This window comes from Cebus imitator, unplaced genomic scaffold, assembly GCF_001604975.1.
Source record: "Cebus imitator isolate Cc_AM_T3 unplaced genomic scaffold, Cebus_imitator-1.0 Scaffold79, whole genome shotgun sequence".
Lineage (NCBI taxonomy): Eukaryota > Metazoa > Chordata > Mammalia > Primates > Cebidae > Cebus > Cebus imitator.
The window spans coordinates 5955655-5974154 of NW_016107394.1; the positions used below are offsets into that span (position 1 = coordinate 5955655).

At 51.1% G+C, this 18500-nt stretch overlaps 1 long non-coding RNA gene across 1 annotated transcript in view; it reads right to left on the reverse strand.

Moving 5' to 3' along the window:
* Positions 1-1191: 1191 nt before the first annotated feature.
* Positions 1192-18500, reverse strand: part of LOC119471948 — a 23261-nt gene continuing 5952 nt past the window's right edge. Inside the window, exons 2-3 of the long non-coding RNA XR_005201047.1 lie at positions 2565-2885; positions 1192-1882 (exon numbers count right to left, since the gene is read on the reverse strand). This is a non-coding gene — a long non-coding RNA (uncharacterized LOC119471948). The remainder of the gene's footprint in view (positions 1883-2564; positions 2886-18500) is intronic.

Genomic DNA, 18500 nt, shown 5'->3' on the forward strand with positions numbered 1-18500 from the left:
TCCCTGCTTCCCTTCTCTTCTACTTCCCTCTGTCCAGTCCTCCTCGAGGGCCACTGTGTATCAGGCCTGTGCTGGCCACCTGGGCTGCAGGCTTCTCTTCAGCGGGGACGAGGCCCCATGCCCCTGGCTGTGGACGTGGACGTGAATATATTTTTCTTCTCAATCAGCCCAGGCGATTCTGGTGATCTGATCGCCCAGAAATGCTGGGGGCTTCCTGTCAGCTGGCTTCTCAGCCCCTGCCTGACTGCCATTCGCCAGGGGCACACCCCTATCCCCCCGCCCCCATCCCTGCACCCGCCCTGCCCAGGGAGGCACCCAGGCTGAAAGGACATGGAGGTGAAGGAGGACACAGTTCCGTTCGCCATGCTGACCTCTAGTGACCCCTCTGCCACCTCAGCTTCCTTTCCTTGAGGCCAAAGCCTTGATGGAGATGGTGGAGGGCAGTCACCTGTTTCCAGGGGCCCCAGATGGGGGTGCAGGGGAACTGGTTACAGTCCTGAGCCTCATCACTAGTTTGCTGTGTAATGGCAGGTAGTTATTTTGCTGTATCTGAGCCCCAGTCGCCCATCTGTAAGTGAAGGATTGGACAATATAACCTCTAAGGGCCACCCACATATCTTGGGGCTCCTGACTTAAGGACGCTGTGTGACCGCAACCCCAGATACCCCAAAGCCTTCTCTATCTTCCCTAAGCCTGTACCCGTACTCAGACCCCAGTACTTTATCCTTCCCGCAACAACGAAGGCTGGTCCGGAGAAAGCTGAAACCAACCAGTAAAGAGAAGGGTCAAGATCACCCACGCTGGGCCATGACTTTGTGGTGTGTGAAGAGGGATGTGTCGGGGCCCCGCTCAGCTCACTGCTGTCACCTCACCAAGGGAATAAAAAGAGAGTGACAGCTAGGCATGGTGGCTCACGCCTGTAATCCCAGCACTTTGGGAGGCCGAGGTGGGTGGATCACTTGAGGTCAGCAGTTTAAGACCAGCCTGGCCAACATGGTGAAGCCCCATCTCTACAAAAAATTAGCCAAGTGTAGTGGCACACACCTGTAGTCCCAGCTACTTGCGAGACTGAGGCAAGAGAATCGCTTGAACCTGAGAAGCAGAGGTTACAGTGAGCCAAGATGGCACCACTGCACAGCCTGGGTGACAGAGAGAGACTCCATCTCAAAAAAAAAAAAAAGGAAGAAAAAAAGAGCAAAAGTGTTTTGCTCCACTTTTGCTGCATACAAGAGTCTCTGCGACATCATCCACAAGCACACGCCTCTCCCTCCCGTGTCTGCAGCTTGGCTGGGGTTTCATGGATCCCAGGCTCTAGGTTGGGTTTGGACCTGCTCCATAGATCACTCCTTTTAGCCTGGAACCAGCACTCCCTGGGCCATGTTCTTCTCACCACCAAGTCAACCTGTGCCATAGGACCAGCCATGAATGGGAATGAAGGAAACCCACAGGTAGTCCCCTTCTCCCGACCCCAGGCCACCTGGTGGACGCTGGCTTCCCAGAGCCATTTTTTGAGATCCCTCATCCTGGTCTTGGACACATCTCAGAGGAGGGCAGGGCAGGGCAGAGGCTGTCCTCACCATTTCCCATTTCTCATTGGTTACAATGAGACTAAAGGGCACTGTTTCCAGCACCAGGGTGCTTTTAGAAAGGCCTCTCTGAGAAGACACATGAACGGGGGGTCTGAGCAGAGTAGACCAGCCCAGCTGTTTCTGGCACACCCTGTGAGGCCAGATCTTCCAGGCAAGGGTGGGGTGAGGGGACCAAATCACAGCAGGCCTGTCATCAGAGCACCTGGGCCTGGCCGTCAGACTCACCTCCTCCACTTACCCACCGAGGGACTCTGGGGAAGTCACTCAGCCTCTGGGATCCTTAGTTTCATCATCTGCAAAACAGAGAAGCTACGAAACCACCCCTTCTCAGTGTTACTAAGAAAAAACATTAGAAGTCATACTGGTTGAACGAGCATCTACTGTGTGCCAGGCAGTTTCTGTGCCTGTGGACGAGACAGGCACTTCTCTGCAGATGGGCGCACTGCCAGGCCTGGCAGGTCATTCATGCGAGGTCTCTCTGTCAGGTGGTGGGCCTGGCTGCAAACCCCGGGTCTGTGGCTGCTGGAACCTCTACCCTCTGCCCAGGGTAGGGTATGTCCTCCTCCTCCTCCTCTGTTCTGTCAGGGGAGGTATTGTTGTTTTACAGGGCTCAGGGAGCAGGCCTGGGGGAGAGACGGGAGGCGTCTTTCCTGGGTGCACGTAACAAAATGCCACCTGTCATGTCTGCTGAGGGCGTCATGTCTGAAAGGCTGCTTTCAACTCTCAATTGTTGAATCATGGTGGTGGCTGCTCAGGAGACAATGTTTGAGTTTCTCAGGCCTCTTTCAGCTCCAGGAGAGAAGAAACCCAACCGCAACCAGCTTCAACATGAGAAACTGACTGGCTCCGGCAGGAGAAACTAGGGTGGCTAGTGGCCCTACTGCACTCAGGAGGGCTCAGGGCTGGCACTGGGCCCTGGGGACGCTATGCTGTCTCAAACTCACTTCTGCTTCTTCCTGCTCTCTTTGAACCCACCTGGGCCTCATTTCTCCCCATTGGGATGTGGCCACCAACAGCCTCAGTTAGAAATTCCAGTCAAATGAGACCTCTGTCTCCTTGGGCCTCTGAATCAGTCCCAGGGAAGGCAGCTGATTGACCTTGTTTGGGTCATGTGCTCTCCCTTTGATTGACATCTGTTATTGCCACAGGAAAGGGGCTCTGGGCATGGCTGGGAGCAGTGCCTGTCACCAGAAGAGGAAGCATAGGAAGCAGTGGGCCATTTGTGTCTGGACGGCAGTGTCTTCTACGGTTGGGCTTCGACTTCTCTGGTATGTGTAGAAGTCAGCGACTCTGCACCTGGGAGAAGAGAGGAGGCATTGTCTGAGTGTCACCCCAACACACACACACACACACACACACACACACACACACACACACACACAGGGTCAGAGACCTACCATGCTCAGTGCCCCCACTGTACACACGGAGAAACTGACGCTGAGAGAAGGGAACAATTTGTCGCACGTTACTTGGTGAGTGGTGCAGAGACAGAAATCAGGTCTCCTGACATCCAGGCGTAAGCCATGCAGTCACTTGTCACTGGTTCTGAACCCTGTCTGAGCAGGCCAGTGAGGCAGCTTTTTAGTGGCACCAATTTCTCCCAGCCCAGAACATAAAGACCCTTTGGAATGTGACTCTATGCAAAAGCAAAGGCTCTGTCCCCACCCCTCCATCTGTGCTGACCTCCCGGCTTGCTGGACGAGTAGATGTGGCCTGCGTTCTGCTGCCCAGGACTCGGGGCCTTACGGCGTCTGCCTTCACCCTGTTGGGGCCCAGTCCAGCTGCAAAGTCAGAAGCCCAGGCTGGGGCAGAGAGAGGCCTTGCTGTCTCGGCTGGCCCATCAGTCAAATGCAGCCATATGAGCGAGCCCAACAAAGTCAGCAGAGCTGCTGGGTCAGCCCACAGAAGCAGGAGAATCAGTCATGGCTTTAAGCTACTAAACCTTGACATGGCTTGTCATGTAGCAATAGAGACAAGAAGCAGCCAGGCTTAAAGTGTAAAAAAGCAATTATTTGTCTAATGTCATTCAGAATCTTAGAATCTTACAGTTGGGCCACCCCCTCTCATAACCCCGAGGTTCTAGCCACCAGAGCCCCTGTAATGCCTCCACTGATCTGGGGGCGGCAAGTGGCCAGTGATGGCTCTGTCATCCACTACTATGTCCCCAGTACTGCGCGAGGGCTGGACAAACAGTAATTGCTCCAAAGTTGCCAAATGAATGGAAGAATGTGACCCAGCCTCTGTTTGCATACCCGCAGGGGTGGGAGCTCACTCCCTCCAGGACGATGTCTTCCATTATGAATGGCTCTGTCTGAAAGAAGATTCTCCTCCATCTAGAGCAGAGACCTTTGATTCCCTCAGGGGTCCTGGCTATCTTCCTAGGGTCCCCTCTTCTATAGGACAGCCTTGGGCACATCACAACAGTCTCTAACATTACAAAGCAGCACAACCTCACTTAATAACAAGTATTTTTAGGTATATGGTGTCCCCAGCCACAGATATAACCCTAAGGGAAGTGCTTCCACCAGGCCCTGAAACAAGCATGGGCTCTGGATCACACAGTTCAGGGTTCAACTCCCACACAACTTCTGCTTGGCCTTGGAAAAGACACTTCATGTCTCTGAGCCTCAGTGTTCTCACCTGAAAAATAGGAGAAGTGAAATTGACTGCCTGGGTTGCTGTGGGGCTTAAAGGGAGATGATGTATGTAAAATGCTCAGCACGTAATCGGTCCTTGATAAAGGTTAGTTCCTTTTTGGCCAGGTACATAAACAGTTCCAGATGGAGGGCTCATCTGTACTTAGCGTTCATGTCTATATAAATAATGTGCAGGTGGGAGAGGAATTGTCAGGTGGCCGGGGAAGGGGGAGGGTGTTCCCAGCAGGGGAGCAGCGTAAGCAGAGATAAGGAGAAGTTTGCTTTCAGAGAAGGGTAAGTGGGTGGTTCAGTGCTGCTGGCACGAAGAGCATCAGGAGGGAGAATAACGGGAGAGGAAGCCAGGCCCACGCCACGGGGGGCCTTCAGTGCTGGGCTAGGGAGCTTGGGCTTTGCCAAGGGAGACATGGAGGCAGTCTGAAGAGGGTAGGGTAAAGTCAGGTGTGGGATTCAAGTCTGGGGTTGGATGGGGAGGTGAGGGGAGACCGAGCTCCTGGGAGCCTATCAGGGGAAAGTTGGGGTAGCAGCAGGAATGACTTGGGCCAGTGGATGGGAGGGACAGCCTGGCCACTGGGGCAGCAGCTGAGCCATCTGCATGGGGACATCTGTTGTGAGAAGCAGGGCTCTTTGTCCTCTGGTCTAGCACCTCTGCCCTGCATCTTCAGTGCCAAGCCCTGTTGGGAAGAGCACTTTTTCTGTCCTTTTCAATCTAGGAACAGACTATGAAAGGGGACAGGGGAGAAGACCTAGGCTAGATCTGTAGCCAGAAGGATGCAGGGTAGACCAAAGGGGAACTAACTTATCTATCTGTCAGAGAAGTCCCTCTCAAGGTCCACTTGCTCATTTTATTAACCATCCCAGACCTCAAACCAAGCTTTCCAGTTTCCTAAGCCCTGCCACAGTTATGGGCAGGCTCCTTTGAGCCTTGCCACTGGCTTGAGGGAGAGGCTGGGCAGAGGGGATTAGCTCTGTTGTTAAGATGGGGAGACCTAGGCCCAGAGAGGGCAAGTGACTTACCCAAGATCACACAGCAAGTGCATAGCAGAGCTAGCCTGGAACCCAGTTCTCCTGCCTCCCACTCACATCCTAATCCCTTTCCACAGCACTGGGGGACAGGCAGGACGTTCTCACTTACCTGCTCTGGGTGAAGAGTGAGGAGAACCAGAGAGAGGTTGACAGCCATCAGCAGACAACACTTAACCCAAACTGACAATTTAATTGTGAAAATGTGGACGAGGTATAGTTATGTGCAAGGAAATCCAGACAGTCTGGGACCCTGGGGAGCCCCGGCCAGCACCCCAGTTGCCGGGGAAACGGGAGAGGGTTGTGGATGATGTCACTAGGATTCCAAGGCTGAGGTCTGGGGGTGGGCTCTCCATCTTTGGGGCTGTGGGCTCTCATCCTCATGTTTAACCCCTTCTCTTACAGATGGGAAAATGAGAGCTCCAGGGAGAGGTAGTGACTTGCCAAAGGTCACACAGGGACTCAGTGCCTGAGCGATCCTTGTTCAGGGGCCATGTTGATTCATCTAGCCAGGCTGCAGCCCCCTGAGGGCAGGCTGGGGCAGAGTCACCTATGAGTCCTCAAGCCCAGCACAGGGCCTTGAAAGGGCAGATGTTCAACACTGAGGTAAGGGCTGCTTGATCCCTTTAAAAAACAGGGAGTGTGGGAGGTGACATGCTGACTTCCTAGCAGCCTTAGATGAGCGCAGTCTTGCAGAGCAGCTGTCACTGGTTCAGGGATCATTGCATACCCCCATGGATGGGGGGAGCTCAGAGAGGGCAGGTCACCAGGCCCGGGTCACCCAGCAGGTTGGGCAGTGCCTGGCTGACCCTGAGTTCAGGACTCCTAGGGGCCAAGTCCCCTCTCATGCACCACAGATATCACATCTTCTTCTTCTTTTTTTTTGAGACAGAGTCTTACTTTGTTGCCTGGTTTGGAGTGCAATGGTGTGATCTCGGCTTACTACAACCTCTGCCTCCTGGGTTCAAGCAATTCTCCTGCCTCAGTCTCCTGAGTAGCTGGGATTACAGGTGTGTGCCACCATGCCTGGCTAATTTTTTTTTTCTTGTATTTTTAGTAGACACGGGGTTTCTCCGTGTTGGTCAGGCTTGTCTTGAACCCCTGACCTTGTGATTTGCCCATCTCAGCCTCCCAAAGTGCTGGGATTATAGGCATAGGCCACGGAGCCCAGCCTGACATCCTCTATAATCCTCACCAGGGAGGAGACATCTCTGTCACTGCCATCCACCTTAATGCTGGTACAGGGGTCTGGGTCTTGAGAAGCTCCCATTGTCTGAAGCATTTTCTCAGAATTCCTAGCTTCTGACTTGACCCCCCCAAAGCATCAATAACAATGATAATTACCACCCTTAGCACAACCCCCGTTGTGCGCTAGGCTCTGGGCTATCGCTCTACTGCCCTCATCTTAAATATTTACAACTCTGTAGGCTGGGATTTTTGCTTTCACTTTGCAGTCCGAAAATGAGGTTCTGGGAGGTCCCTTGCCCACCTGCACACAGCCTGAAAGTGAAAAGGCTGGGTCTTGAACCGCAGGCCACTCTGCATCCAAACACTATGAATGCCTTTTCCCCTGGCTAGCAGCTCATTCCCACAATGGCCTGAGTGCTTATGGGAGGGGGCAGCTCCTCCCTTCCATCCCTCACTTTATAAGGTTCTGATGGAGCTCTCAGTCACAGAGTCCAGTTCCCTCATAGAAGGCCTGGCTTTGTGGAGAATTTCATCTTCCTAGCCACCTAATTGGCCCAGGAAGAGTATAGGGCCCAACTGGACCAAATAGAGCCATTTCCCTGGGATGCATAAATGGATTCTGGGAGAAAGCAGTCAGCCCCACCTTGGAATGGAAGCTCCAAAGGTGTGATCCCAGAGCTTCCTACCCTGTATTCCCTGCCATGTGAGGAAGAAAAGGAGGATGAGGAAAGAATAGAAGAAAGAGGTAGTGGGGTGGAGATGGGGTGCGTCTGAGTCCCTGAGCACGCCCTATCCTTCTCAGATAGGAGGCCAGTGAATCCATGTTTCTTTAGGCTCATCGGAATAGGCTTTCTATCTACTCTCTTGCAATTGGAGCAATCCTGTTTCCACCGCAATGTGCTGAGTCCTGTGCTGTTGTTACAGGGGCTGCAAAATTAATAAAGGTTCCTGTCCTTCAAGACTTAACAATCTAGGCAGGGAACAGCGGGTTGGCAGTAGCTGTGGGTTCTAGTCCTTGCTCTGCCTCAAACACGCGGTGTGATCTTTCCCCTCTCTGAGCTATGGTTTCCCCATCTTTATCATGGAGGTATGTGGGAGCAGGGAGCAGGAGACACTGGGCTCAATGTTCTGCAAGACTCTCTCTAGATCAAGTACATTTCTTAAAATTATAGGCTCATGCCTATAATCCCAACACTTTGGGAGGCCAAGGTGGTAGATCACCAGAGGTCAGGCATTCAAAACCAGCCTGGACAATATGGTGAAACTCTGTCTCTTCTACAAATACAAAAATTAGCTGGGCATGGTGGCAGGAGCCTATAATCCCAGCTACTTGGGAGGCTGAAGCAAGAGAATCACTGGAGCCCAGGAGGCAGAGGTTGCAGTGAGCCAAGATGGCAGCATTGCACTCCAGCCTGGGAGACAAAAGCAAGACTTTGTCTCAAAAAATAAAATGTATATTTGCAAACTATCCATCTGACAAAGGTCTAGCATCCAGAATCTGTAAGAAACGCAAACAGATCAACAAGCAAAAAGCAACCTCATTTAAAAATGCGCAAAAGGCTGGGCATGGTAGTTTATGCCTGTAATCTCAAGCACTTTGAGAGGCCAAGGCGGGAAGTATTGCTTGAGCTTAGGAGTTTGAGACCAGCCTGGGCAACATGGTGAAACTGCACCTCAGTTTTTTCAAACTAATAATTAAAATTTTTTTTAATTAAAAAAATGAGCAAAAGACATGAACAGACACTTCTTACAAGAAGACATCCATGTGGCCAACAAGCATACAAACAATGTTGAATATCACTAATCATTAGAGAAATGAAAAGTAAAACCACTATAAGATACCATCTCACACCAGTTAGAATGGTTATTATCAAAAAGTCAAAAACTACAGATGCTGGTGAAGTTGCGGAGAAAGGGTTATGTGTACACACTGCTGGTGAGAATGTAAACTAGTTTACCAGCTGTGGAAAGCAATCTAGAGAGTTCTCAAAAAACTTAAATAGAACTACCATGTGACCCAGCAATCCCATTACTGGGTACATACCCAGAGGAATCTAAGTTATTCTATCATAAAGACACAGGCACACATATGATCATTGCAGCCCTATTCACAATAGCCATGACACAGAATCAACTTAGATGCCCATCAACAGTGGACTAGATAAAGAAAATGTGGTACATATACACCACGGAATAATACGCAGCTGTGAAAAATGAGATCATGGCCTTTGCAGCCACATGGATGGAACTGGAGGCCATAATGCTAAGTTCAATTAACACAGGAACAGGAAACGACTGCACATTCTCACTTTTAAGTGGGAGCTAAACATGGAGTACACATAGATGCAAAGAAGACAACAGTAGACACTGGAGCCTATCTGAAGGGGAATGCGGGGAGGAGGGTGAGGACTGAAAAACTCCCTATCGGGTATTATGCTGATTACTTGGGTGACAAGATTATCTGTACACCAAACTTCCACAACATGCAGTTTACCCATGTAACAAACCCGTACATGTACACCTTGAACCTGTAAGTTGGAAAGGAAAAAAATTTGAGACATATACCACACATTCACCCTGTTAAAGTGTACCATTCAGTGGTTTTTAGTATATTCACAAAGTTCTGCAACCATCACTAATTTCTAATTTCCGATCATTTTCATCCATCACCCCAAAAATAAATCCCATACCCGTTAGCAGTCACTCTTCATTCCACCTACCACTCCAGCCCCTAGAAACTGCTAACACTTGGGTTGTTTCCACTTTTTGGCTATTACAAATAATGCTTCTATGAACATTCATGTGCAAGTGTTTGTATGGAATACACGCTTTCAGTCACTTGTGTATGTACCTAGGGATGGAATTGCTGGATCATCTGGGAACTGTATGACTTTAGGGGAACTGTCAAGCTGTTTTCCATAGTGGCTGTACTTTTTTTTTTTTTTTTTTTTTTTTTTTTTTTTTTTTTTTTTTTGATGGAGTTTCACTCTTGTTGCTCAAGCTGGAGTGTAACGGTGCAATCTCGGCTTACTGGAATCTCTGCATTCTAGGTTCAGGCGATTCTCCTGCCTCAGCCTCCCAAGTAGCTGGGATTACAGGCCCTTGCCACAATGCCTGGTTAATTTTTTAAGATAGAGCCTCACTCTGTCACCCAGACTTGAGTGCAATGTCACAATCTCGGCTCACTGCAACATCCGGCTCCTGGGTTCAAGCGATTCTCCTGCCTCAGCTTCCTGAGTAGCTGGGATTACACATGCCTGCCACCATACCAGGCTAATTTTTTTGTATTTTTAGTACAGACAGGGTTTCGCCATGTTGGCCAGGATGGTCTGGAACTTCTGACATCAGGTGATCCATCCGCCTCAGCCTCCCAACGTGCTGGGATTACAGGCATGAGCTGTGGCTGTACTATTTTTTTTTTCTTTGAGATGGAGTCTCATTCTGTTGCCCAGGATTGAGTGCAATGACATGATCTTGGCTCACTGAAACCTCTGCCCCCTTGTTCAGGTGTTCTCCTGCCTCAGCCTCCCGAGTAGCTGGGAATACAGGCACCTGGTTAATTTTTGTATTTTTAGTAGAGACGGGGTTTCACCATCTTGGCCAGGCTGGTTTTGAGCTCCTATCCCTGTGATCCACCTGCCTAGGCCTCCCAAAGTGCTGGGATTACAGGCATGAGCCACTGTGCCCAGCCGCTGTAATATTTTACATTATGAGGGTTCCAATTTTTCCACATTCTTGACAACACTTGTTAATTTGGTATGTTTTATTATAGCCATCCTGGTAAGTGTGAATAGTATATTGCACGGTGGTTTTGATTTGCATTTTCCCAGTGACTAATGGTGTGGAGTATCTTTTTATGTGCTTATTGGCTATTTGTATATCTTATTTGGAGAAATAGCTGTTCAAATATTTTGCCCACTTAAAAAATTAAGTTATTTGTCCTCTTCTTGTTGAGTTGCAAAGAGTTCTTTATGTATTCCAGTTACTAGAATACTAGACCCTTACCACATACTTCCTGTGCAAGTATTTCTCCCATTCTGTGGGTTGTTCTTTTACTTTCTTGATAATATCCTTTGAAACACAACATTTTTAATTTTGATAAAGTTCAGTTTCTCTGTTTTTTTATTTGGTTGCTTGCACTTTTGGCATCATATAGAAAAAAGCCATTGTCTATTTCAAGGTCACAAGGATTTACATTTATGTTTTCTCATAAGGATTTTCTAGTTTTAGCTGTTACATTTGGGTCTCTGATCCATTTTGAGTCAATTCTTGCATATGGTGTGAGGTAGAGATCCAAATTCATTCTTTTGCACATAGATATGTTGTTCCCCCATCATTTGTTAAAAAGACTATTCTTTCTCCATTGACTGTCTTGGCACTCTTGTCAAAATCAATCGACCAGGCTAGGTATGGCGGCCCATGCTTGTAGTCCCAGCAACTTGGGAGGCCAAGATAAGAGGATCGCTTGAGGTTAGGGGATTTGAAACCAGCCTGAGCAACATAGTATCTCTACAAAATTTAAAAAAAGAAAACTAGCTGAATGTGGTGGTGTGCGCCTGTGGTTCCAGCAACGAGGGAGGCTGAGGTGGGAGGATCACTTGAGCCCAGGAGACTGAGGCTGCAGTGAGTGGTGATTGTGCCACTGCACTCCAGCCTGGGCAACAGAACAAGGCCCTGCTTCTTTAAAGAAACATAAAAGTCAATTGGCCAAAGATGTATGTGTTTATTTACACAATTACTTGTTAAGTGACATCTAGGAAGTAAGTTACAGTAGGGTCCACGTAGTCACGGCCACGTTAGGGATGTGGCAGAGGGAAGAGGATGAATGAGCAATTTGGAGTCCTGCAACCCTTCGTTTCCATTCCAGAACCACTGTTACTCAGGCAACCTGTTTCATTTTGCCTTTTAAGAAGTGACACAATACACCATATAGGACACATTCTCATGAAAAACACCAACATCAGAATGTCACTAAGCCTCAGTTTCCTCTTCTGTCATGTCTAAGCTCCAGAGCTGGCATGAGGCCTAAGGTTGGGGGCGGGGACAGTGGGGAGAGGAAGGGTATTCAGATGGGGTCAAGGGCACAAGGAATAGCTGGGAGGCTGGAAAGAGGAGCCTACAGGCCAGGAGTGGTGTTGAGAGGCTGCCTCTCTTGTCCTGCAGTTGGTGAAAAAACAAGACTCTGGTCATAGCTCAGAAGACACCTCCCACATCCCCCTGGGGAGCCTCATGGTACAGAGGCCAGCCGGGCCCTCCAGGTAGAGCCTCCCTCACCCCCGCGTTGGGATCAGTATGTCCGTGAGCATGCTGCTGGGATGCTGTTGTCTGTGCTCAAGTCTGGGGCCAGGAGGTAGTTGGGGGCCAGCGGGGGGCTTTTGTTTCTTGTTTTGCGTGTGAGTGAGCAAGATGTACAGGTCAAGAAGACAGTGCCTAAAGAAGGTAAGAGGCAGCCCGTTTGTTGAGCACCTCCTGTTTGCCAGAAGGCACTTTGTGGACTCCATCTCAGCTTCCAACCACCCAGAGAAACAGGAGTTATGAGACTCATCCCTATTCCACAGGACAGGAGCCTGAGTCCGATGGGAGGACACATTTGCCCAAGCTCACACAGCCAGCAGGTGACAGGGCTAGGATCTGAACCCAGTTCCATCTGTCCTGAAGCACATGCTCATCTATAATGCCAGGCCACCCTAGAGAAGAGCCAGAAAGAGGACGGGGGCAAGACACAGGGCAGCCCAGCAGAGGGACAGTCACACAGAGGACACTCAAGAGAGGCAGAAATGAAAAAGCAGAGTAGAAAGGGCGTAAGGCCCTGGCCGGCTGAGGCCTGGAGCAGGTCCTCAGGGAGCAGCCTAGGCGGGACAGCCGGAAACCAGCTCACAAACCTGGAGCCAAGAATCATGCTTGGCCTGAGATGTGGTGGAAAAGCACTCACCTCAAGATACTGGCAGGGGAAGCTGGCGTCGGGGGAGCAGGGTCTGCCTGGGAAGAGGACAGCAGGGTTGGATGGCCAGGAGCTGCCAAGCACGCCAATCATCCGGCTCTAGTAACGGCCTCGGCTGCCGGGCAGGCAGGCCTTTGCTGCTGGATGTGCAGAGCGGCAGGCCTGAGGATGGTCTCAATCTCCTGACCTCGTGATCCGCCTGCCTCGGCCTCCCAAAGTGCTGGGATTATAAGCGTGAGCCACCGCTCCTGGCCCATGCTGGTATCTTTTTTTCCTATACAAAGAAATGAAAGGAAGGAGCTAGTCCAAAAAAAAAACTTCCTGGGCACAATTCATACTTCTGATTTCCTCCACAGACACTGAGCCCCTTCAGGGAGGGACTGTACCTCCTTCTCTCCAGCCTAACTGTGGACCTGAATCAGGTTTAGGCTGAACGTGATGAGTGACTGCAATGTTGAACATCACCGTGGTGGGTCACAGAAAGTCAAAACAGGACGGACCCCTGGAGATCATGAGATATGTAAGGGCTGAGTCCAGGCCCTGGTGTCGTAGGCACACACATGTTAATGTCCTCCCTTTAGAGGTCATCTTGTCCAACCGCCATCTTTTTTTTTAAGTTGTTTTAAGCGTGCAATTCACTTTAGTATATTCACAAAGTTGTGCAATCATCTTACTACCCAATCCCAGAACATCGTCGTCACCACAGAAGAAACCACACACCTAGTAGCAGGCATGTCTCAGCCCCCTTCCATCAGGCCGTGGCAACCACCAATTATCCTATTTTAAAAACAGAGAAACTGAGGCCCAGAGGGCGCAGTGCCTTACTAATGTCACATTGCCAGCAAATGGCAGAGCCAGGCTAGAGCCCGGGGCCTCCTGACGCCCCACCTACAAGTCTGAGCTCTCCCTGGCTCCCTCAGCATACTCTGAGACCTGACATGAAAGAGGGGTTGGGCAAAGGCCTATGGAATGGAGTCCCCAGGGTAAGAGGGACCATACAATCTGTAACTGTGCCCTTAAAGTCCAGAGTCTGCTGTTCCCAGAATGGAGCCGAGGGTGAGCAGGAGACACATGGAGGGATCATTTCCTCCTGTCCCCTGCTTCTACAAAGCCGGCGTCCTTCCAGAGCTGTGAACGCCCTTCCCCAGCTGACCCCAGGCTCCCTCCTCACCTCTCCAGTGCCCTCTCAAAGGCCCTGTTCACAGTGAGGCCTGCCCTGACCACCCTATTTAAAACTGCAAACAGGCTGGTGCAGAGGCTCATGCTTGTAATTCCAGCACTTTGGGAGGCCAAGGTAGGAGGATTGCTTGAGCCCAGAAGGTTAAGGCTGCAGTGAGCCAAGCATGCAGCACTGCATGCTAGCCTGGGTGACAGAGCAAGATCCTGTCTCCAAAAACCCCCCCCAATCCCAAAAAGCAAAAATCACTGCAAATAGGCCCTGCACCTTCCCACTGGCACTCTCTGTCCCCCTGCCCTGACCCATGGCATTTTCCTCCATAGTGCTGGCCTCCACTCAGCTGACAGCCTGCATCCATTCCCTCTTCACCTGGTGATCACCTGTCTTCCCCACCAAGGCAGCTCCATGCAGGCAGGAGTTTTGTCTGTTTTGTTTTCTGCTCTACCCCAGCTCCTAGAATACTACCTGCCATATAGAAGGTGTTTTGTAAACACTGGATGGATGAATGGATGGATGGAGGAGATGGATGGATGGATGGATGGATGGATGGATGGATGGATGGAGGGGATGGATGGAGGGGGTGGATGGATGGATAGAGGAGATGGATGGATGGATGGATGGATGGAGGGGATGGATGGAGGGATGGATAGATGGAAGGGATGGATGGATGAATGGATGGATGGGATGGCTATTGTTGCATTTGATTCTTATCAGCAATGACCAGGGAAGAGCTATCATGCCTGGTTTTTAGATGGCAAGATGAGGTCCATCTGGAAACTGGAGGTGGGCTATGTTCTCCCTTGACCTTGGTCCTGTCAGGGGAGTCTAGAGCACGAGCAAGGTGGGCATGAGGAAGAAGGGGCTAGGCTTCCAGGTTCTGCCATTGTTTTTAGGGCCCCAGAAACTAGAGCCAGTTCAGAACCCAGCCTTTACTCCTTCCTGCAGTAATTCAGCAGTTTTCACTTTCCATGCCTTAGCCAAAATGGAAAAAGAAAGAAAGAAAAAAGGCAGAGCTATTTTTTTCAAATGGACTTAGCTTCGTGAGCTCCAACGTGGAAACTGCTGTCCATGATGCCACGGGCCCCGAGGCCTCTGGGCAGCGTTACTGACACTATATGGCAGGCTGGTGACAGGGTCCACACTCCTGTTTCCAGAGCTCTATAAGCATCACAGGCAGATGCTGGCTCCGTTGACAAGCCTGGGCCCAGATCCCCAGAGCCAGGATAGAGCCAGGCACTGGGCAGGCAGGGGCAGACTGATAGCCCAGACCTATTGCCCAAAGGTCTTCAACGTCCACCACTCACAGGGTCTGTGGCAGACCATAGGGCGAGCACGTGGGTCTGTGTTTTTCCATGGGGAGCAGAGCGTCAGAGTAGTGTGGTGCCCTCCCCACGGTCATGTACACAGTCCAGGAGTGATGGCCTTGGCCTTGAACCCTGTCCTCTGATTCTAAATTCTGTGGTCTACTAAAGAGGAGAAGGCATGGTTCTTGCCCAAGAGAAGCTGACAGTCTGAGACTGGTGTGAGGAAGCCACTTGATCAAGTCTAAGTCTTCATTTTACAGTTCAAGAAGCCAAGGCTCAGAGGGGCGCAGGGACTGGTCCAAGGTCACACAGCCAATCCACAGCCCAGATAGTGCTGGACGCAGTCTCTACATTCCTGGCTGGGAGTATTTTCTACAATATCCTGCACTTAAACAGTTCCGTTTGGCGGAAGCTCTGCTGTTCCGGAAGAGACGCCAGGCCTTTCCAGAATCCAGTCCAAGGCTGTCTTCCAGCATCTGCTGTCAAGGCGCACTCCTTGGGGAGCAGCTGTTGGCAAAGGGAGGGGAGATATTGATTATGTCTAGGGTTGTGGGGAGGGTGGTTTGGGGGGGATGGGGAAGAGCTGTGGAAGTTTCTCTGAAAAACCAAAAGTGTATTTATTTATTTTGACTTTTGCTTATCTGTATAATTCTCCTATGGTTATATAATTAATATTTTATATTTGAAAGGGATGAACTGTTTAATTAGGCAGGGCCTGGGAATCCAGGATTGTCTCAGCTCTGACAGGCTGTGTGGATGTGATGAGATCCCCCCTTCCCTTTCTCTGGGCCTTTCTTAGCAATGCTGGTAATAACGTTGCCCTGCGAGGGGTAAATGAATCACAGGCTCCCTGGCTGAGGAAACAGCTGTCCGGCCAATTCATGATGTTACCCTGTCTGAAAGCAGCAACCAAGGCATGAGATCCAGAGAAAAGCCAAGGTTCAGAGAAGCCCACTGTGGCCATGTGTACGTCCAGTGTTGTCTGGAAGGTCAGGGAGATTGTCTGAGACCCATGCCTGTCCCAGTCCCCACAGAGAGCCCCCTGCACGGGTGGAGGTCATTCTTCAGGCTTCACCAAGGTCTGCAGGAAGCATCTCTCGACTAGCATTCCTCACTCCTTTGCTCAGCTCCCAGGCCCACCAGACAATAGCATCCTAGAGCCCTGGCTCCCAGGAGGGAAGGAGATGGAGGAGGGGATAAGAGCATTCCTGTTAGTAGAAAGGAGAGTGCTCAGTGTCAGTGCTCGGTGTTGTGAGGAGGCATCATCTTGAGTGACAGGTTAGGGTCAGCCTGTCAGACCTCTCTAGGTGTCTGGAGAAAGGACAGTGTCAGGACCTGCCAGGAGAGGGCCAGACTCCAGGCTGAGACCTGCCACCCAGTGAAAGGGCTAAATTTCTCAATATGTGTGCAGTGCTTCGCACAGCGCCCGGCATAAAATCAGTGGACAATAAAAACTACTCAGTGAAAGTTCGCTGTGCCCTAACTGGAAGCAGGGTGGAGGCGTGAGTGTAGAGAGGAAAGACTCGATCCTGGCCCATTCGCCCAGTGGGCCCCTGCCTTTGGAAGCAGGCTCAGCTCGCACCCTCTCTTGCCTCTGACCCTCACCATCATCTCTGTCACTCCTGGGCACTGGGGGAGCACCTCGCTGCCTGTTCTGAGCAGTGGTGTCACTTTCTGGTCTTCCCCTGATCTCCAGACCTGAGGGAGGGGTCATGGCTTCCCACCCCTGAAGTATCCCCTGCTACTGCCACCCATCCCTCACCCCCTACCAGCACTGGGCTGGACCTCAAAAGCCAGGAATTAGAGGTAGGTCTGGGACCCCCGAATGTCAGGGCTGGAAGGCCCCCAGTGAGTACCTTGCTTGCCACTCCTCCAGGGATGCGCACGTCGGGGGACTGAGGCCCAAAGAGGAAGTTCCCCCTTTGCACAGTGAGTCTGGATGTTTCTCCAGCCTCCTCTGCTCTCTGGGGATCCCCAGAGCCGCTGGGAGACTATATATTCCCCCCACGCCCCCACGGCCCCACCTCACCTGGTCTTCGTTTGCTCTGCGGCTCTGTCTAGGGTAATTTTCGCCAAGCAGGGTCAGCCCCCGGGGAGCAGGCCGCTAATGAGCTTCACATGCTGGGGCCAGACTCGCTCTTGCTGCAGGCAGATGCTCAGGAGCTTTGTGCTGACTGAGGATGCCTGGCCAGTGGGGATGGCTCGGAGAGGACACTTCCCCACCCTTCACAGGTTACCCCATTCCTGATTTGCACCAGGCATAGCAGGTGCCAGTGTTTAACCCCCAAAACCCCAGCCAGGGCAGCTGCTTCAAGATCTGGAAAAGGAGAGACAAGCGGGAAGTCGAATGCATTTCCATCGCTTGGGAACTTCGTTCTTCTCCTAGGCCTTTCCTGGTCCCGAGCTGGGGTTTCCACCAAGGTAGCAGCAGGGAGTGGGAAGAGAGAGGGACAAGCTGCTTTCTGACAGCCAACCACACACAGGCTGGGCTGGGCAAAATGTCATCTTCTCCAAACCTCACCAGAACCCCACAAAGTGAGGACTGCCACCAAGCACTTCATGGAGGAGGAAACGGAGGCTCAGAGCAGGAAGATGACTTGCCCAAGCTTACACAGCCCCTGAATGGCCAACTAGGGTTCCAGCCCACCTCTGTCAGAGCCCACACTCTACCCTGCAGCAAGCTGGGATGTCTCTGCAAGACCAGAACGGTATACTGTGGTCTCCAAGCTTTGTGAATGGTGAGGGCCACACGGGTTTCAGACACTCAGGCTGCCTCTGCAGTTACTCACTGCCTGATCTTGACAAGGCAGCAGATTTCACATCTACAAAATGGGGATCATCATCGCGGGTTTAGGTGAGGTAATGGTAAGTGCTGTCATCACATTTTCAGCCATGCCCAGAACACATCCTGGGAGCCAGACCCATTGCCGGGGGACTTTCCATCAGGGAGCTGTAAAGCACATGGATTTTAAAGCTCTGCTACCTACTAGCTGTGTGACCCTGGCCAAGTTACTGTGCCTCTCTGTGCCTGCATTTTCTCATCTGTGAAATCAGGATGATATTATTTCCTATCTCAGAGTTGTTGTGGAGTTGGGTGAGTGATAAAGGGATCGGAAGAATGCCTGGCACAGGGAGCATGTCCCGCGCGTGTTACCTAACACTGGGCTCGCCCTTGTGAGACACGTGTTATTTTCCCCAAAGTAGCAATGTGGAAACTGAGGTAATGCAGCACAGCCATTCTCCAACTTAGTGTGCAGAGTCACCTGGAAAGTTTGTTCAAATCCTGAGGGCTGGGCCCACGCCAGTTTCTCAATCAGTAAGTCTGGGTTGGGGTCTGAGAATTTGCATTTCCAGCATGTTCCAGGTCATGCTGAGACTGCTGGTGTGGGGCCCACACTTGGAGACCTACTGCTCTGGTGGGCCTGAGTATGGCTCATGGTATGAGGGGGCCAGCTAGTTCCACACATGATTCAGTGAGTGACAAGGTGAGCAGGTGAGTGAGGAGAGTGAGGAGGTGAGTGAGGAGGTGAGTGAGCAGGTGAGTGAGGAGGTGAGTGAGGAGGTGAGTGAGGAGAGTGAGGAGGTGAGTGAGGAGGTGAGTGAGGAGGTGAGTGAGGAGGTGAG